This window comes from Fukomys damarensis, unplaced genomic scaffold (genome assembly GCF_012274545.1).
Source record: "Fukomys damarensis isolate Sample0158 unplaced genomic scaffold, DMR_v1.0_HiC HiC_scaffold_16, whole genome shotgun sequence".
NCBI lineage: Eukaryota > Metazoa > Chordata > Mammalia > Rodentia > Bathyergidae > Fukomys > Fukomys damarensis.
In genome coordinates this window covers 81672760-81697397 of record NW_022900928.1, presented here as the reverse complement: position 1 = coordinate 81697397, position 24638 = coordinate 81672760, and the positions used below count along the sequence as shown (strand labels likewise).

Here is a 24638-nt window from a genome sequence, read left to right as displayed (position 1 = left end):
TATGGGCCTGTCAAAAATTCTTTAGGGCAAGATCTGGGTCCTTCCATCTTTAATGTTTGCTCATTAAAGCCTGAATGACACGGTGTAGTCTAAAGCACCAATGTGCTTGCTACATGCTTATTCCCAGGCTGAGTTGCTCTCCCTACTGGTACTCACTTCTTCTGTGCCCCCCAACAAGGTCCCCACATTCTGGTCTGCAGGTTTTATTTCCTTTCCCAAATGGAATTTTGTCCTGGGTGTGACTAGGCTCCTTGTCATAAAAAGAAATCACTCTGGTGACAGATCCTATAGTGATGAGCAGTCTTAGGGTCATAGCTTGGGATTGTTGTTTATAGTTATAATTGAATGCATAAGTCCTTTCAGGGGAATAGGAAGGCTGAGAGGAAGGATGGATTAAAGTACTCTCAAAGCCTCCCCCGCTGGGCCTTTCTCTCCCTCCCATAGAGTCTGTGCATCTCTGGGTCAATGTGTTTGAGTCAACTTTCCAGTACTGCGACTACACACCCAAGAATAACAACCTAAATAGAAAGGTTTGTGGTTCATGGCCCCAGGGGTTTCAGTCTAGAGTGGCTGGCCCAGTTGTTTTGGGCATGTGGCAAGGCTGGAGCACCACGGTAGAGGGTGTGTTGGAGAAAGGCTGCTCAGCTCATGACAAGATCCAGAATGGGGTTGTGGTCAAGCTGGTCCCCATAGTCTCACCACCATGACCCCACCCTTCACCTCCCAGTAATGTTGTCACATTGTGATCTCATCAAGTCCACAGTGAGGGCAGCATCCATGATCTGGTCACTTCCCAACCTCCACCTCTGCACACACATTAGACTTTCTTGGGGGACATTTTAGATCAAAACATAACTCCAGGTACCTATCCTCATTTTCTCTCCCCCACTCCCAATCTGTCCTTTCCTCCTGCTTCCTATCTCCCTCTGTCCCTCCTTTTCTATCTTTCCACAACTTCCACCTTCATATCATAATACCCATCAAGACCCTGACTCCATTGTTAAGGAATATACTTACCTGTCCTTCACATTCAAAGCACAGAGTGAAAAGGGACAGGTGAATCTTACCATTTGGTAAGAGAGGAGGAGAATTCTCCCACAACGTTGTCCTTTAGGGGCCTGGTGCATACAGTTTAGAGTCAAGTTTCCTAGGTTATGACCCCAGCTCCCTCCTATTCTCCCAACCCTAGGTTGCCCCTAAGTGCTGCTGGGTCATGAGTGCATTACTGCAGGGAACACAGATTCCTCAGTCACTGTGAGACCTCCTTGACTATAGTGGTCCTCTTCAAATCGTAGTCGTCTTGAATTGCATCCTAATTTCTGCCCTGTCTATCTGATAGTGTGACTGAAAGATTGAGAGCTGCCAACAGCAACCTAGGTGAGTTCCGTGAAGGTGAGGATTGGTGCATGTCTTGATCATAGCTGCCTCTCCTACAGTGTGCCCAGTGCTCAGCACCCACAAGGTGTCATAAGGTAGTGCATGAAGGCTGCTGGGAAGGGTCTGAGATGGATGCCAGGCTGTGTGGATGGCTGAGTGATGGCAGAGAGTACAGGAGTCTGGAGCCTCTTTTAAGGACAGTGGTGATGGAGAGTTAGGGTATTGTATATGGCTCGGAGTCACCCACATTGAAGAAGTAGGCTCAATGCCTGTCTCAACTATACCAGGGCAGACTGGTCTTCTAAACATATACAGAAAATCAGGCAAACCACAGGGGCTGAGGCTAGAGGAAGCATGGGGTTGTAAGTGAGTGGGGTCAAGATGCTTTTGGTAGCAAGCTAAGGAACACAAGACTAACAGTGACTGAACTGTCAAGCCACATAATCCTCTCACACTACAGCTTCTGGATCAGGCCAGCTGCCCAGTGATGGCTATATCAAGCTGGTTTCTCTCTGTCCCTCTTCATGCACATTGAGCCTGTCCATGACCCTGTCTCCTTCTGTGAGCAGCTGTGGTTGCAAGGTGGTGGCCACAGCCAAGCACCACATGGGCACACAGCAGTATCCTGAGTGGAGGGGCAGAGGGAATTCCCAGAGGAGCATCTCTTGGGGTGGCTTTCCTGCTACCTGGGAGGAGGGGTTGACGCTGGGCTTCAGAGGTGTCCTTTTCTCTCATTGCATTATTGGTCAAGGAGGAGCCAGGCTTCTGTGACTGGCTTTGGTCAGGGATGCTTCATCCGGGGAGCTGGGCAGTCCTCACACAAGGGAGATTCTGTTACAGGGGAAGTAGAGGGAACATCTGCTGGACAGGCAACAAGCAGTGTCTGCTGCCAGGCTTGGGGGAAAGAATCTGCAGAGCTGTGGCTGCTCCTGCTGTGAGCAGAGTGGGGAGGTACATGGGGAAGGGCTGCTCATGGTGACATTCAGATGCTCTGCTTCCACTCACAGCAAAGAGGGAGGGGGCATGAAGGCAGGAATCATGGCTAGGAGAGAGGAGAATGGCTTTGGTTCCAGCTGTGCCAGACACTTGTCTGGGATTCTGGTCAATTCACCTCTCTGGATTTTTGTTTTGTTTTGTTTTGTTTTTAAGAGAACATTGAATGTACTGGGCCCAAATCAAGGTTAATCCCAATGATTACAGTGGTGGTGGTGGCAAGAACCATGACTGCAATTATAATAATGGTGACAGGAAACGTCTCCTGAGCATCTCCTCCATGCTCAGTTACATCCCTTCCCTGGATTCACAGGACTGTTTGCTGTTGCTGTGTACCAAGCCCTTTCTTTTCCTAGATGCTCCTAAAGGCCCTGAAGTCATGGTAGTAGGTGGAGAAAAGTCCCTGCTCTTGTGTTCTAGTGAGGGCAAGGCTGGGTTCTGAGCAGAGAGATGATAGATAATAAATGATGGATAGGTAGATGATAGACAGATAGATGTCAGATAGGTAGAGGGCCAGTGGCAATACATGCCTTGAAAGAAAGTAAAGGAAAGAAAGGAGAAGGAATGGCTGGCACAGTCAATATATATGTCAATATATGACACAGGCACTGGCAGCTTTGCTGAGGAGGTGATATTTAGGGATGAATGCAAATGAGGGGACGAAGTGGGCTACAGGGGAAGGGGCTTCAGCCAGGGATGATCCTATTGCTGAAGTCTGAGGTGTAAGTGGACTTGGCCTGTCCACGGAACAGCTGTGGTGCTGGAGCAGATGAATGGGAAGGACAAAGCGTGAGGGACTTGCAGATGAGGTGACAGATGCAATGCTAATGTGCAGCTGGATGATTGTGGTCCAGGAGGAGGCCAGTGAGGGAGGAGTCCCGGGTCAGGCTGCAGGGCTCTAGTGAGGTTCCCAAGGTAAAAGTTTAAGCAGCACAGAAGATACCCTAGGCTTTGAGTCTTCCAAGGTCTCTTATCTGTCTCTGCAGTATAACTTTCTCATCTATAAAATGAGAACGGTGCCGCCAAACCTCATAAGATATTGTCAAATTCAAATGAAATGTTTGATAAGAGCTGCTTGACGCTGTGATGCATGATGCAAACAAAACACAGGCTGCAGTTCAGTCATTAGGCTGCTTCTGATTACTGCATGGCTTTCTGCTTCTTCAGGCCTGTGGACAAATGTCTCAGAACTCAAAGAAACTTTTTCTCATTCAAAATGTCCCCGAATCCTCACATCCCATCCAGAGTGGCTGAAATGATTATTACTCCCATTTAATGGAAAGGAAAACCAAGTATAGGGAATCCAGAGAGGTGAATTCACACAGCTAGCAAGTAGAGAGGCGCTTTCAGTTAAAACCGTCTGATTTTAAATTTGGTTCCCAAGAAGATGGAGGAGGTGTTGGCAGAAGTTGAATATAGAGAGGTCAAGTTTAGATTTAAAGTTGGCTTGAACTTGAGCAGCGATGGATTTATTTAGAGCAATGCAAGTTATGGTCACATGCTTAGTCCTTGGAAAAACAATGCAACATTACAGACTGCACAGATTAATGCACAATAAAAATTGCTGCAAATATTTCAGGCAGATGCCAGCTATCACACAGAAAAGCTTAGGAAAATAAGGCAAAGTCATAACATAGCAGCTGATGGCGAGTAACTACAAGTGACAGAAGAATGGGTCAGTTCAGTGAAGATTCAGGGGCCCTGCTTCAACTATGACAGTGGCCACTGAGACAGACTATGGGGGTAGGCGATGCTTCTGTCTGCCAGGAAGAGCTCCTCGTCTGGGAGCATTGCAGGTACAGTCCTTAGGAAGCCAGAGGAATGAGGGAAGAGCTGCAGCCAGTGTCCTGGCTCACCCCAAAATCCCACTGATCTGCACCCTGGCACTTTCAAGGGTCCCCGACTTCCATGAAAACTGGGCTCCAGCCATTCTTCAGGGGTCCTGTTTTGGTTTTGAAGTGTCTGAGGTCTGGGAAATGCTACAAATGTCAAAAGTGTCCTAGGCTGCTTAGCAAGGAACATTTCCATAGGAGTCACTTTAAGACACCCTCAGCCTCCAAGCAAAACTTCTGTGCTTGAGCCAAATGTGCAGCCAGCACCTTCTCCAAGTTTGCAGAGGAAGGAGTTCTGTAGCCCTTATTATGTCTTCCTTTGCCAAATGTTCTCAGCTGAAATGGAGCCTCATTTATCCCTCTTGTTCATTCTTTATCCCCTGTCTTGGCTTCGCATGTTCTCGGAAAAGCTCACTGATGCTGAGTTTGCATGCTTGTGGAACACAGAAGTGAGAGTGGGGACAGGGTGAAGAGGAGGAGAAGGAAGAAGAGGGCAGGGGACCAGCAGCGAGCGGGACTCCAGCCTTCTCCTACAGCAGGCCAGGGCTGGAGTGGAGGGAAGGGTCCCTGTCCACTTTATCAGCATTATCATGCAATATTCCCAGCCTGCTTTGTCTTTGCTTTGCATTTTATCAATAGCACTGGTGGAGCCTGCTGTCCCTTTCTGTGCGTTTATTAATATTGCCCTCTGATCTATGGGTAGCTGCCACACTTTATATTCCAGCCCCATCTTGGCTTCTCCAAACTCAGACACCATATTTAATTAGATTTTCTCCCTGGTTCAGGCAAACAGAAATTGAACTCCCAGTATATCTCTATTGCTCTGTAGCTTGTGCCTGACAGAAGTAGACAGCTCTCTTTCCCTCTTCGACTTTCTCTGCAGTGTCCCCTCCACCCCCACCTTTGGCATTAATATTCCAGCACAAGCCCATTTCTGAGTTCATTCTTTGGCCCCAAACTTTGAAATTCATTGTCACGTTACCCACAGCCATTCAGAAGAGTCATGTGCCTGAGGTCTGGGCTGCGGGAGCATTTTGGATCGTCCTGCAGATGTCGGGCTGGACCTGATGTTGGAGGGTAATGAGGAGAGTGGAGGAGAAACAGGATGGAGAGTTTCTTGGCCTACATGCCAGTGGGTCTTTGGGAGGCGTTCTGTCTTTTTCCCTCAGCCACCCGAGTCCCCTTTTAGAAGTTCGCACGATGCTGCTGCGACTCAGTTTCCTATCAGAGGAATAGGAATAAGGGCAGCTGCCCTGTGCATGCCCCATAGCTGTGACTTCAAATAGAACTGAGAGTGTTACTGTGCAGCAGAAGCTGTGGCATTCCTTGTGAGGATAGGGCATTCCCACTCTCACCTGCACTTGGATTTGTAGTTGCTCCTGCATAATGCAAAATAGAAGACAGTAATGTACTTTTTATTTGATGGTGAAGTGAGTTTTATTTTCTTTACCCAAGAAGTCTACCATTATGATCAGCTAGCTACTCTTGTCTTGTCGTAGATGGACCAATAGCAGAAGGGATTTAGGAATTCTGGTGACAAAATATAAATAAAACAATAAAGGAAAGAAGGAAACAGCAGAGAGGATGCTTTACTCAGATTCCTTGAAATGGCTTCATATCAAGACAAAGAGATATACACATTTACTTAAGTCACAGTGAGCACTTAGGTTACCTGTGAGGAGCCACCACCAGCACTGTGGGAGGAGAAAGGAGCCCTGGAACAGCATCCCTTTCCCAACTCAGAGGGCTGTGCTCACCCCACCATGGGCACTGCTCTCAGGGCAGCACCTGGCATTTGGGAAGGGAGCAGCTCTTTACATGAGGGCTGTGGGCTGCCTGGTGAGCCCACAGGGAGCAGAGAGACACTGTGTTCCTCCAATTGGCCACAGGACAGCATGAGGCTGTGTCCTGTAGGTGTGAGGGGCTTTGGAGTCACAGGGGTATTCTGTGGTGCTGGCTGTGCCACCTGGTGATGTGAACTCTGGTGCGTTAAGTCTCTCGGACTCAGTCTGTTAGCCTACTGCGCAGGACCAGAAGGTGACCTGAGTCCTGCACTGATGACAGTAGGAGAGTGTTACCCACACGGCCCTCTGTTCTCATGAGTGTCTTCCCTGCCCCGCTGTCCAAGGGCCCAGTATCCATCAGAGGGGGGCCAGGAGAGGCTGAGTGCCTGCTCAGGGCTGCTTCCTAAGGAGCCAGGTTTGCATTTCAGTTCTGAGGTCCCATAGCCTTGGGTGACTGTGATCAAGAGAGGCGAAGAAGTTGAGTCCCTAAAGCAAGGACAAAGGTCACCAGGGATGCCCCAGAACCAGATGCTTCTGTCTTTCCTATAGCAGCACATGCCTTCTGCTCTCATGTTCCCAGAAAGAACCCTGGCACGGTAGCCAGAATCCCTAAGAGTAGAGCTGACAGTCCTGCTGTACTCCCATTTGCTGAGTCTTTAAGGGGATGCTGCTGTGTGTGTGAGGTGGGCAGGTGTTAAAAATAGCCATTACCTGACTTGTTCTGGTCATAGGCCTGGTTCATGGCAGAACTGATTCCACAACTAACTCCTGATCTTTATCTCAGTACAGCACGACAGAGGAGCACCTGCTGGATATTTTAGGTAAGGTGACCTGAGCTGCTCCCAAACATCAGTGGCTCACATAGTCAGTTTGTTTCTGGCCTGTGTAACAGTCCACACAGGGTTTCTGCGCAGCAGATGGCGTTCCATGCCACAGTGACCCAGGAGCTCCAGATCTTCCATCAAAAGGTTCTGTGAGGTCCTGAGGCCTTGCCGCCTTTCTGTGGGTGGTGGGAGGAGAGAGGGTACTAGGGACATGGAGGTCTCCTCGAGATGTTGGCCTGGAAAAACTGGCCCTCTCATCATGTTTCATCAGCAAGAGCTCACATATGAGGCCACATCTCAGAGTGGAGGGATTGGGAAGCATCGTAGCCCCCTTATCCATGGGGGCTGTGACCCCACATAGTCTGTGGATCCCTGAAACTGGGGAAGTACCAAGCACTATGCACACTCTGCTCTTTTTTGTACACACATTCCTGTGATAAAGTTTAATTTGTAATCTAGGCACAGTAAGAGATCAAACAAGAAATAATATTAAAATACAATAATTGTAACAGTAGCCTATAATGAAAGTCACTTAAATCTTATGAATTGCTTATTTCTGGAATTTTCCATTTACTAATTGCAGATCACAGTTGACCATGGGCAGCTGAGACCACAGAAAGCAAAACTGCTGATAAGAGGGACTGCTACATAGCCCCACTCTGTGCCCATAAAGAAGAGGAAGAGCCAAAACCGGATGTAGAGGACAGAGAGCAAACTAAGCCTGTGGCCCTCTTGGGCACTGAACATCCACTAGGCTTTCTTTCCCTTGCAAAACACACAGACAATATTCCCTGGCCTCCAGGGTGCTATCTTCTCTTTTAACCTATTCCTTAGAAGGACTACTTTCCTCCCCTCAAAATATGAGGGAGGAGTGCAGATCATGCCCCAAGAACACCTGTCTGGGCAGTGTCAATGGCAGCCAAACAGCACCATGAATGTGACCATGTCCTGCAGGACTAGCTGCATGAGGATTCCTGCCTGGCAGGGGGTGGTCCTTGCTAGGACTCTGCCCCTGTGCTCAATGAGCAATGTCCATGTCCATTGTTCTCCAGAGCTCCTGCCCTCTCCTCTGGGTGACTCATCCCTGGGCTCCACCATCATGGTCCCATCTGAAGAGAGGCCCAGGAAGGATGTATGCTTCCTGCTGGCAGAGCTTCTCACAGGCTCTTGTAGACCAGCTTATCATTTCTTTGGTGCTCAGTTCCCTTAGCATTTGAGGTTTCTGAAATACTTCTAGTCAGTTCCAAATGCTAGTATCAGCACCCAAGTTCTTTCCAAGATTTGGTTCTCAAGTGTGCTTAATTTTTCTTTGTTTCCATGCTTCTCTTTCTCTTTCAATTTAATAACAGCCACCATGAGACCTCTGAAACAACAGGCTTGGAAGGTGTGTTAATTTGCTACAGCTGCCATACAAAGTACCATGAATGGTGGCATCAACACGAGGAATTTGGAGGCTGAAAGTCTTAGATCTGTGTCTTCAGGTTTGTTCCTGCTGGCAGAGAGGCTGTGGCTTGCCCTCTCCTGGCTCCTGGTGGCTCTTCCTTGGCTGCTATTGCCCATCTCATGTCCCATCCTCATATGGCACCCTCCTGTGTATCTCTGTGTCCACATTTTCCTTTAAAAGGACATCAGGCATGGTGGCTGGGGTCCCTTCCTACTCCAGTGTGGCCCCATCTTGCCCAACTCCATCTGCAATGACCTTCCTGTCAAACAAGATCATATTCTGAGATTCTGGGGGTTGGGTCTTCATGCAAACCCTCTGAGTGCAGGAGAGAAGGCAGCATCTGCAATTTGATCTCTGTGGCAGGGCTGGATGTCTCTGCTTAACTGAGAATTATTAATGGGGCTTTGTTCCTCAAAGCCCCTTTAAGTTGCTTCTCTGTTCCCGCCCTTCCATGACCCAAATTTCTGAACCCCTTTCAAAGATTCTTCCTAGAAAGAAAACCTATGCATGTCAGGAGGAAAGGAAATTAGCATATGTTGAATACCTACTCTGTGCTGCTGTGTCACGACCTGCATCTTCTTTTAAGCTGCAGAATGTTAGGATTCTATGGAGCTAGGATCCTCCCTGCTGGGGAGGGAGCTTTTCCTGAGCAGCTCCTACACTATGTGCACGCTCCCTGACCTTTTCAAGTCTTTGTTCTTGTGTCAGTTTCTAGGTGGGCCTTCCCTGAACACCTATTTAAAATTAGACTGCACCAGCATTTCCGTGCTCCCCTCACCTGCTCTTTTCTTCCACAGCATTTATTCTTACTACTTTGTCACGGAGTGGGTAATTTTCTAATTTTCATTTTTTTTTCTTGTTTCACAGCTCTGCCAGGCTGCACAGAGATAACAGAGATCCTGGCTGCTCAGTGTGCTAAGTATTCTCAGTACTTAGGGTGGTATTGGGGTTGTCTTTACCCATTCAGGGAAGGGCTAGTTTCCCTCCAGGGTCTGAAGGTGTCTGGAGTCCACCTCTCACCATGGAGCAGAGGGCAAGCTCCCAGGAGTGAATCAGAACTGAAGTTAAGCAGACGGGTTTAGTCACCCAGGTCTGGTTTGAATCCAGCTCAGTGCTTTACTGGGTGACATGAACAGTGTTCCTTTATCTTTCTATTCTTGAGTTTCCTCTGGGAAAATAGAGGCAACAACAGTGTTTCCTTCTTAAGATGGTTAGGAGGATTAATGAATATGCAGTGTGTAGAGATGCTTAGCAGAGGGCTTGGCATATTAGAAGTGCCCAATAAACACTACTTTACTTGTCAGGGTTGTTGCTAGTAATATTCTCACCAAAAACAAAACAAAAAACAAAAAACAAAAAAAAAACAACAACAACAACCCTCTCTATGTCTTTTTGCTGTTGATAGTTTTTGAATTTGACTCCTAGTATTCATCTATTTTCTGCGCTATAACAAAATATCTGAGGCTGAGTACTTTGCAAAGAAAAGAAGTTAATGAGCTCATAGTGTTGGTAGCTCTAGACCATGGCTTTGGTGTCTGCCAGGCTCTGGTGAGGAGCTCATGGTAGGTAACACCACTACAGAGGAAGAGTGTGTAGACAGGATCAAAGGTCAGACAAGATGCCAGAGAGGGAGAGGGAGAATACACCAGAGTTGCTTTATAGTGCCTTGGGTACAGTAGAATCAGTGCACCCTGGAGGATCCATGTCAGCCACTTGAGGGTGACATACGCAAAGACCTAATCTCCTTCTACTTAGCCCTGCCTCCCAAAGGCTCCGCCACCGACCTTTTGGCACATGAGCCTTGAGGAAACACACTTAGACTAGACCCAAACCATGCACTCTCGTCCCAAAAGTTATGTCGTGATGCCTTCCTGAGTAAGAGCGCAGAACATGGCTCCCGTGGTGCATCCTCCTCTTCTCTCCCAGCTTCCTTGGGCTGCAAGCACCCTGGAGTGGATGACAGGGTACTTGGCCTGCTATTCAGTTGCTGCCCTCCCAGCTGGGTCACTGGGCCTGGAGTCTTAAGATGTACCCGGTGTCAGCTTCTTTATTGAATGGAATAATGGGATTTCTTTCTTGCTGGCACATTGAAGAAAGTTCCAAAATTTGGATCACTAAAAGTTTGGAATAGTGATAAAACTGAAAGATGCCATAAGGAAAGAAGTCCTGTAAGAAATTTGGAGTTAGACAGAGGGAGCCTCCAGTGCCAGCTTGACTCCATGGTATAGCTACAGTACTTCTGTACACTTACTGCCCCTGTGTCCCTGCCTCTGGGTTGCTTGTGTGTCCTGCCAGCTGCACTCACTGGTCTTCTAGTACTCACCTGTTGGGATGGACTCTTCTCTGGCTTAGAGAAGGTCTTTCCATGTGATCTGGTTCTCCACTATGAGGGTGCAGTGCCCCCGGCCGCCCAGCACAGGCCAGAGATTGTGAGAGCACCAGTATGAAGGGCTGAACAAATCACTGCCTCTGTTACTTCTCCATGCAGAACTCACTCTGGGCAGCAAAGATGGGGCCAGATGATTATATTCTGAGTTGCATTTATTAATGAAGGGAGAAGACAGCAGCAGCAACTGTAATGATATCATACTATGTCTGATCTAATTATGCTAATCAATTTTATGGCTCATCAGAGGGAATCCCGGTTGGGCTGTGTCAGGAATTCCCCAGAGGATCTGGAGCGGTTGTTCCAGGACTTGGGAGAACATCCCAACAGCTTACAGTGCTGGGAAGCTTCCTAGCCATGGGCTGCCCCATTCAGTCGTGTGGCAGGAAAAGCCTGGCCTTATGAACTGGGGAGGGAGCACAGGCTCAGCCAGAGGTGGGGCATAGCTGGGCTGCCCAAACTGTGGCTCCAGAAGGAGTGTAGAGGGCCCCATGTGGCCACGAACTGCAAACCCAGGACTGGCCCACAGCCTCACTCCTCTCTGCTTCCTTCCCACCCACACACTTCATCCCCCGTAGGTTCCCCTTCCCTTGTTGTGTCCACAGTGTCACGCAGCTCTGCACCCAGCCTTCCATTCTTACCTCTCCTCTCCAGGCTAGTGCTGCTCCTCCGTCTCTCCCACAAATACACACATTCTCAGGTCTGGACTAGATCCCTAAAAGGTGGAGGGGTAGCATCTTGGTTATGGAAGGTGTCCTAGAAAACTCAATCTCACAAATTCTGCTCTCACCTTGCCTGCTGCCTAGAACACTATGGTCCATCTTTCTAGGCTTAAACCTTTTGTATACTCACGTTAAAGGCTCCCACCTCCAGGGCATGTGGATGAGTGTGTGTAAAGCTTTACAACATTCTTCCTCTGTATGCTTAGAGGTCCTTTCCAGACCATTTTGGGTGGGGAGTTGTTGAAGGTGGTAGAGAGAAGAGTGGCTACATGGTCATATTTTTTCCTGTGCTGCCCAGGCCTACGTCTCCAAAGTTCCCATAGGACACACAAGTAGGTCTGTCTCTGTGTGCAGGCTGTGTGGGTTCCCCTGGCTGGATCTGGGGAGTCTGCTGTCCCTCTGTTCTACCCAAAGCCAACCTCAGGGGCAGGCCTGTGTCTACACAGCATATGGCTAGAAGGGCATGCAAGCAGCATGCCTGCCTGGCATACAGTGCTTGGAGCTGTTTAGTTTTTCTATTGCTGCTGTAACAAATGATCTCCAACTAACTGGCTTAAAACACATGTATTGTCTATGGGTCAGAAGCCCAACAGAGCTAGAATCAAGCTGTCAATAGGGCTATTTCTTCTCTGGGTTTCTCTTTTGTGTTTGCTGGCCTTTCCTAAGATCTAGAATTCCTTGGCACCTGGCCCCTTTCCAGCTTCACAGCCAACCCTGTTGCATCTCTCTGAGAACATCTTCCTTTCTGACCATAGCCCCCAAAGGCTTCTCTGCTTCCAAGTTCTCGCGTCATTAGATTGGCCCTCCTGGACAGCCCAGGCCACCCGCAAATCCTTAACCGTACAACATCCTTCTTGCTGGGTTGGAGTGACATATTCCCAGGTCTTGGACTGAGGACATGGATACCTTAGTCTGCATACTACTCTGGCAGTACCTAGATATCACTAGCAAGTTTCTAAGAATGAGCTGGAGGAAGGCCTGGACACAGAGCAAACAGGGACCCTGGGAAGGGGGCTGGACAGAGCAGGACACTGCTGTGTCCAGACTTCTTCCTTGCTCTGGGCCACGTGGAGGAGACTGGCTCATCAAACCTATTTCCTCTTCCTGGGGAGACAGCTGACATCATATGCCTTTAATATCCTCCCCTTACCCACAGGGGAGATGTTCTAAGGCCCTGGCTCCATGATAAGAGGAAGGAGGTGAGAGATGGAGGCTCTTTAAGAGAGCCTGTAGTTCCTGTGGGAGGGCAGCTTGTACACTCGCTCTTGACACCAAGTCAGTCTATCTGGTAACTGAACAGCTACTGAGTAGCTAATGGGTAGGAGTGTGCACAGCATGAGGTACTGGACGAATAGATGATTCATGGCCTAGGCAGGAGAGAGCAAGCCCATAAGAGGTTTAAAATATATGCTTGTTTCTGGCATTTTTTGTTTAATATTTTCACATCACAGTTGTTTGCAGGCCACTGAAACTGAGCAAGACATATAAATAAGTTGGACTAACTGTAGCGATCAGGGTCCCATGGCTGAGTTGTGGCCAGTGAGCTGTGGGTTGAGATCATGTAGCTCCTTCCTGCCCAGGTTCCAGTGGACTGCAGGGCCCCCACCTGCGGTGGAAAGACACACCAGATAGAGGGGAGGCTGCCACACCTGGTGACGGGCAGACAGTAAACAAGAGAAGACAGGACTGGAGCAGCGATCTTCCAACAAGGGGTAGCCACACTGCATGTGACAATGAGATTCTTTAGGCCTAGCTGTCGGATGGCCAGGTTCTTTGTCACAGAAGTTAGTCTACTTTGAGTAACATAGAAAATGGTACCAGAGGTGGGTGCTTCCTTAGCAAAATGTCCAGAACATGGGACTTCGATTCCCTGTCAGGCAGTGGGCAGTGAAGGGACCCAAAGTGGAGGTGAGAAGGCTGGAGAGGCCTAAGCTGTGGTGGCAGAGCTTTGTAGAACATCACAGTGGTCATCTGGAAGAGAGCTGCAAATTTAGGGCCAGTGTTTGGGAGTAGAACATTAGCAGTGTGTGCACATCTAGGTGCAGTGAGGATCTGCTGGCTGCTTTTGATGGTGTATTATAGGAAAAAGTGAGTTGGGAAAGAATGAGTTGACTTGCAAAATGAAAGGGCAATAGAGATGATGCAGCAGTGTGGACATTAACTATGTTGTAGCTATTTTGGATGTGTAACAAATCACCCTACAACTTGGTTCCTTAAGCCACTTATTACACTCTTGGACTCTGTGCATCAGAAATTTGAATGGGACATAGGGGGATGGCTTATCCCTACTCTTGAAGTTTAGGGCTCAGCTGGCAGACTTGAGGCCAAGGATTGGGACTGTGAGAGGCTCATTTGCTTATACACTGCTATCTGACTCTGGCTGAGCCTCAGTTCCTCTCCACTTGGGTCATCAGCTTCCTTCCATAATGGAGGCAGCTGTGTCATCTTTATGGCTGAGCCTCCATCATCATATGGGTCACTTTTGCCTGGTGCCGTTTATTATACCTGGTCACTAAGCTCAGGCCACATTCACAGGGAGGGGAGTTGGACTCTGTCTCATGATGGCTGAGTGTCAGGGTCTGTGAAAACATGGTGGCTTGGTAAGATTGCTACTGTCATGAACGTTTTTTGGAAAATACAGCTTTCTACAGATGGGCTGAAAAAGCTGACTGCTCCTTAAGCAGTAGGAGGTAGTTAAAAAGTTTGTGGGAGACAGCGACCCAATAAAATGTTCTACTTAAACAAAGTGACTGGATCCTGTAGCATCCAGCCTGTGGCTATTCATTCAAGCCTCTAGTTCCAAAGAGCCTCAGGCAGCTGTGGAGAATAAAGGAGGCAGGGGCAACAGAGAAATCAAGCATAGCTCAGCACAGTGCCCAGCAAAGGATCTGGGATGTATCTCTTTTGCAAATGGAACTGTCCAGAAGTGAGTGGATCAGAATCACTAAGTTTTTGAATTTAGAAGGTCCAGTGGAAGAGTTTAGAGTCCGGCAAGATAGGAGAGCCACAAAAGGAAGGAGCCATGGTCTTCTACCTCTGCCTCCATCATCCCCACTGGCCTCAAGCACACTGGGACATGAACCTTCAGGGTTTTCATATATAGCTTCCCCTGACTAATACAAGCTATTTTCCTTTGAAGAAACAGTAAATAACATCTGTAAGTTAGTCCATTTCTCTAATGGACTGGCACACCAGCCCCGGCCTCTGCCTCTTCCACCTGCCAGGCTGATTACTTTCAAGGGTGTGCGGATAACACACATGGTTAGCAAGACTGCCTACCATGGGCATTCAGAATTTGGGAGTGCAGTGGGTTGATGTTTTGCATTCAGGATGAGCAAGGTTCTTTGGAGCTGTTAACTGTGCACAGACTCAGGGGACCAGGTCAGAGGGAGCCTTGCAGAGAGGAGAGCGAGAGGAGGCTATGTGTCTGGGACAGTTAGGGAGAGTCCCAGGTGCTGGACCTCATGCTCCAGCTATTTTTTTCTTGCATTCTATGAGAGATTCCTGATTCATGCAATAAGGTCCCATGGCCATGTCTAGTTTTAGCAGGTTTCATTTATTATAAACAGCTATTGATGTAGATGGAAGTAATATGCAAGAGTATTCATGGTATTTCAGGTGGAAATGGCAGGTTACAAGATATATAGTATGTTATGACCTTGAACTTGTGACAATAATTATTGACATTTAGGGACTAGGTAATAAACATCAGCATATAAATGGTGATTGTCTGTGGGAGTATGGGGAAGATATGGGTCATGTTTTAAAGTTTTCTTGTGTTTCTAGTATTTACAAAATTTTCCCTGTGGAGAATATATATTGCCTTAGTAATCAGAAAATAAATCAGGTTTTAAATATGCAATACACCTTAAATGGGAAATTGAGGAATACAAGAAAAAAGTAAAAATAGCCATGGATGCACAGAGCAGCTTGAGCCTGTGGCGTTCTCTTCCCAGGGTGGTTTGGGTTTCTAGGGGATCCTGGGCTGTGCCCTCCACACCAACTGCAGGCTATAGTCTGTGGTGCTCTGTCCCTGCTCTCTACTGCAGCTCCTGGCAGCAACCTCTGGCTCTTCAGAAGATTAATGTGTACCTCGCAGGACTGGACCTTGGTTGGGTAGTGTTCAGCTGACCTCAAGTGGTCATCAACAGTCATTTTGGAAAGGCTATGTAGTCCCTGCTCTTACCTTCTCCAACTCTCCTGCTTCTCCCCTTTTCCCTTTTTCCCTCTGAATCACTGTCTCCCCACCTCAAAAGGTCTACTTTCTGGTCAAATTGGCCCTTCTTTTTTTCGTGGTATGGGGGAATTGAACCCAGGGCTTGCACTGAGCAACAATCTCCAGCCCTTTACATTTATTTTTTCTTTTTAAAAAGTTTTTAAACAAAGTCTTTTGTTAAATTGCCCAGGCTGACCTTGAACTTGTGCTCCACCTGCCTCAGCCCCCTGAGGGAGCTGGGATTATAGGTGTGTGCTGCTGGCCCCAGCTTTTAAAGGGCTCTTCTGAGGACCAGCTTGCCAGGTTTTAAGGCTGACTTTCCCCCTCTGGTGCCTTCTGAATTCTTAACTTTCATTCGATCTTGTCCTAGGGGCTTGGATTTGTCTGATTTTTCCAATGCAGAGATGATTGGCTCAATTTGTCCCAGTGAATATCCCTTCTCCTTCTGTTTGCCTCTTAGGGGTGTGATGTTTCAGAGCTCTCACTATTACCCTGAAAAATCAGCAGAGCTCCAACTGACAGCAAGGGGAAGACTTGGACACTGAGCAATCTACACTTTCCTGGCCAGGTCCCCAGAGGGCCCAGTCAGATTCTGCTCCTGAAAGGACATGGGTAGTCTTCCTGCTTCAAAGGATTTAGGGCATCTGCCAAAATGAGCTAGTCCCAGCTCTGTGTAAAGTGCTTTTGGTGGAAAACTCGTATTTTGAAAATGGTGATGAAATTTTTATTTTATTGTTTGTTTTAATTATCATCCTCTCATTGCCTTGCAGCAATGTTCTCTCCCTCATGCAGCAAAGTCAGTGGAAACACAGCTGCATCCTCAGGCAAGTGCTGGAGAAGAGGCCCAAAGGAGTGAACCCAACTGAAGGCAGGAAATGTGTCTGGTCCCAGCCATCCTCCTGGACTCTGAATGTGGTCTATGTCTCTGTCATTGTGATGTGTGGAGGAAGAAGCAGGGTTCCCCAGGGACAGCACTGTTGCCCAGGCACAAGACCTCCATGTTCATCCTCAGAGGTGATTGTCTTTGGGTAGGGAAAGATGTGTTTTTAGGCTTCCCTTTGGGAGATGGGATGTAATTAGAAAATCAGAAGTTACAGTTAAGTGGGAATCTATAGTTCATAACCACTGAAGCAATTCAGAAGTGACTTCGTTGTTCTAAATGATATCTCTGTTTACATGAGACATCCTGTATAATTCATGAGGATTTTGTATCATTTACCAGCAGGGATCAGCAAATATGGCTTTCACATCCTTGTAATTTTGTAGGTACTAGTGCTGTACAGGGCAGCTTGCAAGATCTCCAGCCTGCCACAGGGATTTCGTGATGAACATAGCAGGCCTTACTAGTCACAAATGTCACTGACAATAAGAATTAATGGCCTCAAAACAAGCCAGAGAACTACATGTTATTCCCACACCCAGCCCTATTTCTACCTTGGGGAACCAAGGCACTAGAAAGTAGAATGTTTCTTCTCGGGTCATGATATCATGGAGCCTGGAGTAAAACTCATGACCATTTGGGCCCAAGGCTCATATTTTATCTCTTTAAACACAGAAGTGATGAGAATAAAACACACAAAAGAATGTAACAAAACAAAGCTTTTTTTGTTGCTTGAAGGACAGTTTCTTCCCCCTTTGGTGGGAGGTGTCTCCATCATTTAGGTTTTCTAATATGCCATTGGACTGTAAGGTTGTGACCAAGGGAAGAGAGACACAGCTTAGGGTTTCCAAACCCTTCAAATGTTTTGATTCTTATTTTGAAGTAACAGAATCTGGTGGGGGCTTGACTAGGGAAGTCCTGGGTTAGTCAGAGAGTATGTGATATGTGACAGGTGGAAACATATTATCTAACCATGGATATAGAGAAGGACTAGGCAGTAGTGTTACCCCATGGCACGTGTTTTATCTGTTTTTCTTTAAAGATGAAAGATGTTAATGCACAAGTTCCTTTTTCTAAATCAAAAACCTCAGTATTCCGGTTTAATTTCAGTGTTTGGTACTTTGTGATAAATAAGTGGGTTTTGTTTGGCCTGCAGTTTGAGCCCTCGTCTCTAAAAGGTTCACCATCACTGGACTAAGGCAAGCACCTTGAACTTGGTGCCAGGTGGCTGTGCAGTGGAATCTATGCTCACCATTCACCCTCTCTTTTCCTGTTGACTGCCTCCCCACAAATACCCCAGATTCTCCTATTGCCAGGGGAGACAGAATTATCCACATCACCATTACACTTCAGAGCACACAGGACTGTGTTCGGAGGCTTTCTTCAGCCTCTCTTCATGGATCCTTTCAGATTTCATTGTCTTATCTGAGAATCAGACCTAGTGAGTGCTTTACATTTAGGTGTCTGTGGAAAAGAGATGGGGAGAAGAACCAGGATCACAGCCTCCAGTGGCAAATATTATTTACTATCCCAGAAAGTCACTCCTGGAGCTTTCTGCATTGAACAACGAGAAGATTAATATTTTTGGTCTTTAAAACCTCAGGAACTGGGGCTCCACAGGCTGGTAGGACTGTTCTTTGCTGTGTAGATTTGTAGTTTAGCTGAAGGTCCTTTTCCATGCCGGCAGAGAGGCCTCTGTTAAAAGCAGGCTCAGGATGGCAGCTGTCCCAGGCCTGGCTGTGTTTCCTTCCCTCCCCTGCTTCTCCTTTCTGGGGTGACTTTCTGGGGGCCAGGGCCTCTGCGGACTCATCAGGTGCACCCCATTCACTGAGCTTCACTGTGTGCGATGGGGCTCAGCTGGAGGCACTAAGTGTGTGTGTGTGTGTGTGTGTGTGTGTGTGTGTGTGTGTGTGTGTGTCGGAGGGGGGGGCGTTGATTGAATTTGGTTTGGGACCAGTTCCAAGTCCTGCAAGGCTCACAAATGTTTAGGGAGTGATTTCCATATCACTCTAAAGTTGTTTGTCTTTCTCCCAAAGGCAGAGAGTGCTGCCAAAAGTGGAAGACTTGGAGCTGGAGTCCACCCTAAAGATGGGGAAATGAAGCCTTCCATTTCTGGACTCCCCCAGAGATCACAGTGCTGAGGACAAGCCCAGGATTCCCCAGGCTGTGTGATGCCTGGAGAGAGGATTCTTGGTCAGAAAGGGAGAGTTGTAAAGTGGGACTCTTGGAAATTGTGGCATGGCTTGCAGGACAGGGTGGCAGTGAGTTTTGAATGAACGTCAGTGAAACTGCAGGTGAGGACACGAGAGAAGGCAGCAGGATAAACACATTTGCAATTAGATTGGGTGAAACTTCTGGGGGCAGGTTACTTGCTGGCTCTGTACTTCATGGTTTCTAGAGTGTGGGTGGAGATAAATGTCTCAGAACTTTCTGGTTAGTGGCTCTTCAAGGAAAGGCAGGACTGAGTTGTATAAGTCCCTGTCTTTGCGTTGAGAAGCTTACTGTTGCTTTGGAAAGACAGGTACAATGTTTGGGGAAGATTTCTGTGTATCATTTTGTGGGAGGAAGAACAGGTGACTTTGGGGTCTTTTGTCATTTGAAGTTTCTGATTTTTCTACAAAGCTAAGACAGTAAGTCATTTAGTCATATCTTGGATCACTTAGGAGTTATATTATAAGTATCTTTAATAAGCCAGGCTGTGGTGATATACTGAGAAACAAGACAAATGTCCCTGTGCAGGTGGAGCTTAGAGTGTGTCTCCAATGCGATAGTGTTGGGAGGTGGCCAGCTGAGAGGTGTTCAGGTCAAGGGTTTGACCTCATGAATGGATTAGTGCTGATTCTATGATCTGTTGCTCTGTCTCACTCTCTCTTCTGTCTTTGGCAATGGGACAAAGTAGCAAGGTCTTTGTCAGATATAGGGTCAAGACCAAGTCCTTGACATTGGACTTCCAAGCCACTAGAAGTCTAAGAAATAAATTTATAAGAAGTAAATTTCTTTTCTGTGTGTTTCAGTTTTAGTATTTTGTGCTAGCAATACAAAACAGACAAGCCAGGGTCCTAACAGATTTTGGAGAGATAGTTGTGAGAGAGCTTTGTATAAGGAAAGAAAATATATATGGCAGCCAGACTCAGGCAGACTGCTCTTTTGGGTGCTTAGGTATGGCTCTTGGAATAAGTGAACTTTAATTGATATCTGATAAGTGATTTACCAAGGGAAATGGAAAAAGAGGCTCTTCATGACATTTTCAGGGATCAGAGAGGTTGTCTGGTGGAAAGCTAGGGAGAGAAAGTGAAGAGGAAGTTGGACAGGAAGGGAAGCAGCTGCTGAATTGTGTCTGGCTTTGCCATGAATTATCTTTATCCATGGGAAGGGGAAATGATGAATGATTTACAAAGGGACTAAGGCCCTGTCAGGGCAAAAGTCATTCCTCAGAGAGGCCTTTCCTGGCTGCCTCAGTTGAAATCGGGTCTACCTGGTTAATCAATACAGAGCATAGATAGTTTCATTTAGAGCATGTATCCAGCTTATAGTTAAGATTCTTTTCCTGTTTAATTTGTAATGGCTTTTTCTCTCTTCTGCCAAGATGACTTTGACTTTTCCAACCAGTCTGTGGCTCATCACAGTGGCTATGCACTGTGGAAATGTAATGGTTGCTAAATGAATGGATATGTTATAGTTTTAAGGATTCTGTTGCCTGAATTGTGAATATCTCTTGATGAAAACCCCAAAGAAGAGACAAAATAAAATTGAAATGTGTGGGTGATGGCAAGGACCAATGAAGAGAAGTGGGCAAAACTTGAGAGGTACTTAGGGGTTTGAATCAGAAGATCTTGTGGTTGGTTAGGTAAGAGGAAGGGAAGGATTATGTCTGGGTTTCTGGCTAGAAGAAGGGTAGTATTGCTTACTGAGACAAGAGTTGCAGAAAAGGACCTCCCTGTGTGCATTGGAGTTGGAGACAAGTTGAGTTTGGAGCCTGGCTACCCCATCAGTAGGCTCTGGTGTTACATCTGACTTCTTACTCCTTGCATTTGGGAAGTTTCCCCAGAAGACCTCTGACTTGCCCTCCCCTTCCTTTGTACAGTGCTCTTTTGCCTGGATGACAAGCTTTGAGTTTTTGGTCCCTGCTGAGAATCTCCATGGAAGGGGAATTTTACCTTTTTTCCATGTAGAAACAAGTTGGGAATGAAGGTTCCACTATTTGTATATTCCTATTCATGTAAATTATAGTTTCAAAAGATTAATATACTTTTGACGTGGAGAATATTGCTTATTTTCCCCCATGCTCACCATTTATTTGTCACCCCATATTTTCCCTACAGTACCTTGTGCCATCTCTTTCCCATACACTGAATTTTCTCATAGCCAAGCTTCTGTCCCAGGCCCTCTATTTTGTTTTAGTTATTTTGGCAGAAGTCCACATTGTCTTGGGTATAACTTTATAGTACCTTCATATTTGACACAATGATTACTTCTACTTTGTCATTTTTCAAAAATTTTGGTCAGTCTTCTGATTTTCACTATATAGCTTACAATCTGCTTGTGACAATTATTATAAATCCTTCTCTGATTCTGATTATCATTCTATGAAATCTGTAGATTAATTTGAGGACAATGGACAATTTCATAATATTATCTTCCCCTTTGGACATGGACTATCTCCTATTTTATGTATTCCTTAATATCTTTCAATAAAATTTTATTATTTCCTTCAGAAATGTACTATACCTTGTTTGTTTCTATTATTTCCCTACGCCCTTAACATTTTCTATTTTTTTGTTCAACTTTGAAATTTAAAATTTATATATATATTTTTTTCAGCTTTAATTGAGTTTATTGGTACATTTTAGGGATACAGTACAGTTACATTCATTGTTGGGATCTTGTACCTCTACATGACAAGTCTTGATTCTCATTTTTTCCCCTTACCCCTGCCCTCCCCCCACCCCCTCCTCCCCTCCCCATCTACAAACAAACACTTTATTTTCATCTTTTCATTATCTCACATTTTTTTCTTTTCCCTTATTACCCTTCCCCTACCCATCCCACCTTCCCTTCACCTTTAGCTCCTTAAAATATATTTTAAAATTATCTTTGCTGGTGTGGAGTTGCACAGTGGATTTTTTGAAGCCAGTTTTATCTGTGACAAATTTTCTGATTTTTTGGTTGGTTTTAATTCTTTGTTTTCTCCAAATTGATTTTGTTCTTAATTTTTATTATAGTCTTTAAAAAAACTTTCTTTTGTATTACCTAGTTATTTTTCTACCTTTTTTATATTTAGGTATCTTTCATTCTGTATTTTCTAGTAAGTGAACTTTAAGTCTATCCATTTATTTCTAAGTCCAGCCTTTATTGTATCTTGTAAGTTTTAATACACTATTTTTTGTTCAAGTCTAAATACTTTATTACTAGTAATTTATCATATACAAAGGGTAATTTAAGAATACACCCAGGGCTGGGGATTTAGCTCAGTGGTTCGGTGGCCTGCCTTGAAAGCACAAGGACCCAAGTTCAATCCCGGTACAAAAAAAAAAAAAATACACCCAAATTTCTAACGTGTATTTCTTGGACTATCTTGGTCTGTCTCTTTAGTGTTAACTTTCATTTAATTATTATTTGTCAAAATATTTATTTTACAAGATACTGATGCTTTAAATTTTTCAGAGATAATCTCTATCTAGACCAAATTTAATGAGTGATCTGTGTATGTTCTTTGTTTATTGGTCCAACATTCTATATTCATGTCTGTTTGGTCAAACTTGCTTACTTTGTTGAATGAGTCATTAATATTTTTGTTTTAAAAAGTTTTATTAAGGTATTAATATACAAAATACCCACTGTGCTGTTTAATGTATATAATTTGCTAAGTTTTGATATAGACATACACTGTGAAACCATCACTGCAATTAAGGTAATAAAGTATCTGTCAGAAATTTCCTTGTGAATGTATGAGTGTGTGTTTGTGATAAGACCACCTAGATCTGTTTTTAAAAATTTTACGTGTACAATACCATATTGTTAATTTTAAATACTGTATTATTATATTAGTCAGTGTTTATTAGAGAAACATATATAATACAAGATATATAAATATTTAGGAATTTACAGGATTGGCTTGCAATCGGCACCTACAGATGAGGAACAGTGCAGAGCCAGATGAGGGAGTGCAGAGGGTCTGTCTGCACTGGAGACTGAAGGATTTAGTGGAAGGTCTGGAGCTCACTGCAGTGTCCCGTGGGAGTCTGTATCAGGAGGCTGATGGGTCTTTGCCAGAAGGCTGAAGGGTTGATAGTAGAAGCTGAAGGTCTGCGCTGGAAGCCTGGGAGGCAGTCTCCAAGGTGAAGGTGAAAACTGGAGCTCCTTAGAAGAAACAGAAACAAGCTGAGCCGTCCTTCTTCGTTTCCCTTTTATTCCATCCTGGTGACAAGCCCCCCGAGGGTGGTCTTTCACACCCAGAACTATGCTGAGCCAGTTTAGTAGTACATTTCTTACTCAAGTTGATACAATCAACCAACCATAACAATTATATAGACTATATCTAGAGCTTACTTATCTCTCATAACTGATAATCATCTTGCAAAATTGAAACTTTATACCCATTAGTAAGAGCTCATTTCATCTTTCATTGTCATCTTCCAAGTGCAGTTTTGTCAGCTGAAAATATTTTGAGTCAGGGATGTGGCTCAGTGGTTCTGCTACCTGCCTTGTAAGCTCAAGGGCCTGAGTTCGATCCCTGGTACCTGTTTTTTTTTTAGACTAAATTATGATTTGCATAAAATAACAGAATTGCTATAGTTTTCTGGTGAATTGTTTTGTGGATTATTAATTATGCAGCTACCCATTATGGTAGGTTGTATCATTGTGAAAATATTCATTTCCCCCTGATGATGGAATATTCCTTTCTATTGGACATAAGTTTTAGCTGTGCGAAGTCTGAGGGGCAGTGAGAAGTCTGAGGCATAGTGTGAAGCATCCCTTTCAAACTGATTCAAGAGCTGGTATATGACTCCTACTGTCACCTTCTTCCCTCCTTCCTGTGGCCAGCAGTGTTCTAGACAGAGACCAATCCATCAGCCTGGTCCAGGGGTGAGCACAACAGAACACAGCTGCTCTCAATCTATGACCTGTATGTAGCACGAGTGAGAAATAGAACATTGGTTAAATGAATTCTTGAATCTTTGGGTTTATTTGTTGTAATGGACAGATCTAACATAATTAATACTTACAACTTATTCTTACTAATATCTTTGCCCTAAGGTCAATTTTGTTTATCATTGTTACAGTGACTCCAGTTTTCTTTGAAATGGTATTTTCCTAGCATATCCTTTTCAATCTTTTTCTTGTCAACACTTTAAGCCTTTAATTTTTGGTCTCATTGAGTTTATTGGTACATTTTAGATATACAGTACAGTTACATTCATCTAAAGATCCTAATGGTATAATTGACAATGTGAAATAGGAAGAAAAGGGCTAAAGGTGTAGGAGAAGTGGGAAGGGTAGGGGAAAGGAAATATGAGCTAAATTTTGTTTATATTTTTTATTTTACTGGGAGATGTCCTGTCCATTTAAATTAGTTTTTGCTAATGTATTTCTTCTATATTCTTTTGTGATTTTTAATCATAATTTTTGCTTTTGCCTTCCCCCTATCTCTCAACTATAGTGTGATGAATGGTAGTGAACAAAAAGATATGCCCACATTCTCATCCCTGGAACATGAGTATCAGTTTATAGGACAAATAAATGGCAAAAGGATCTGGGAAGGAGATGCATGCTACATGCAACATACAACAATATTTATCTTTTGTTTGTTTGTTTGTTTGTTTCAGGGATCAAACTCAGGACCTTGAACTTGTAAGGCAGGCGTGGGCACCACTGAGCTGAATCACCAGCCCCAATAATATTTACCCTTAAAGATAGATACACAGAAGAGAAATCAAAGTGACCCTGGAGGTAGAGATTGGAATGACAAGAATACAAATTTCCTGAAGAGCCTCCAGGGGCAATGTGGTCTTGCCAATACCTTGATTTGGGACTTCTGGCATCTGGAACTGAGAGATAATAAATTTCTGTTGTTTTAAACTACCCAATTTGTGGTGATTTGTTACAGAAGTCACAGGAAACTAATATAACCGACAATTAACAATGTTCTTACCCTATTGGGTTATTGTGAGTATTAAATG

General features: G+C 45.2%; 1 protein-coding gene and 1 long non-coding RNA gene across 6 annotated transcripts in view; one reads left to right on the top strand and one right to left on the bottom strand.

Moving 5' to 3' along the window:
* The window catches only part of LOC104874763, a 1695-nt gene extending 1465 nt beyond the window's left edge, over positions 1–230 (bottom strand). The window contains exon 1 of the long non-coding RNA XR_783852.3: positions 157–230. This is a non-coding gene — a long non-coding RNA (uncharacterized LOC104874763). The remainder of the gene's footprint in view (positions 1–156) is intronic.
* Positions 1–24424, top strand: part of Spata19 (spermatogenesis associated 19) — a 42650-nt gene extending 18226 nt beyond the window's left edge. Inside the window, exons 8-13 of one of the 5 annotated variants that reach the window (XR_783855.1) lie at positions 6771–6807; positions 7394–8291; positions 9122–9173; positions 16039–16190; positions 16349–16592; positions 24285–24424. The gene's annotated coding sequence lies outside the window, so the exon portion shown is untranslated. Of the gene's footprint in view, positions 1–6770; positions 6808–7393; positions 8292–9121; positions 9174–16038; positions 16191–16348; positions 16593–16844; positions 16902–22556; positions 22630–24284 lie in introns of those variants that run through there. The other 4 variants (XR_783865.1, XR_783866.1, XR_783862.1 and 1 more) reach the window with 4 other exon arrangements.
* Positions 24425–24638: the final 214 nt, after the last annotated feature.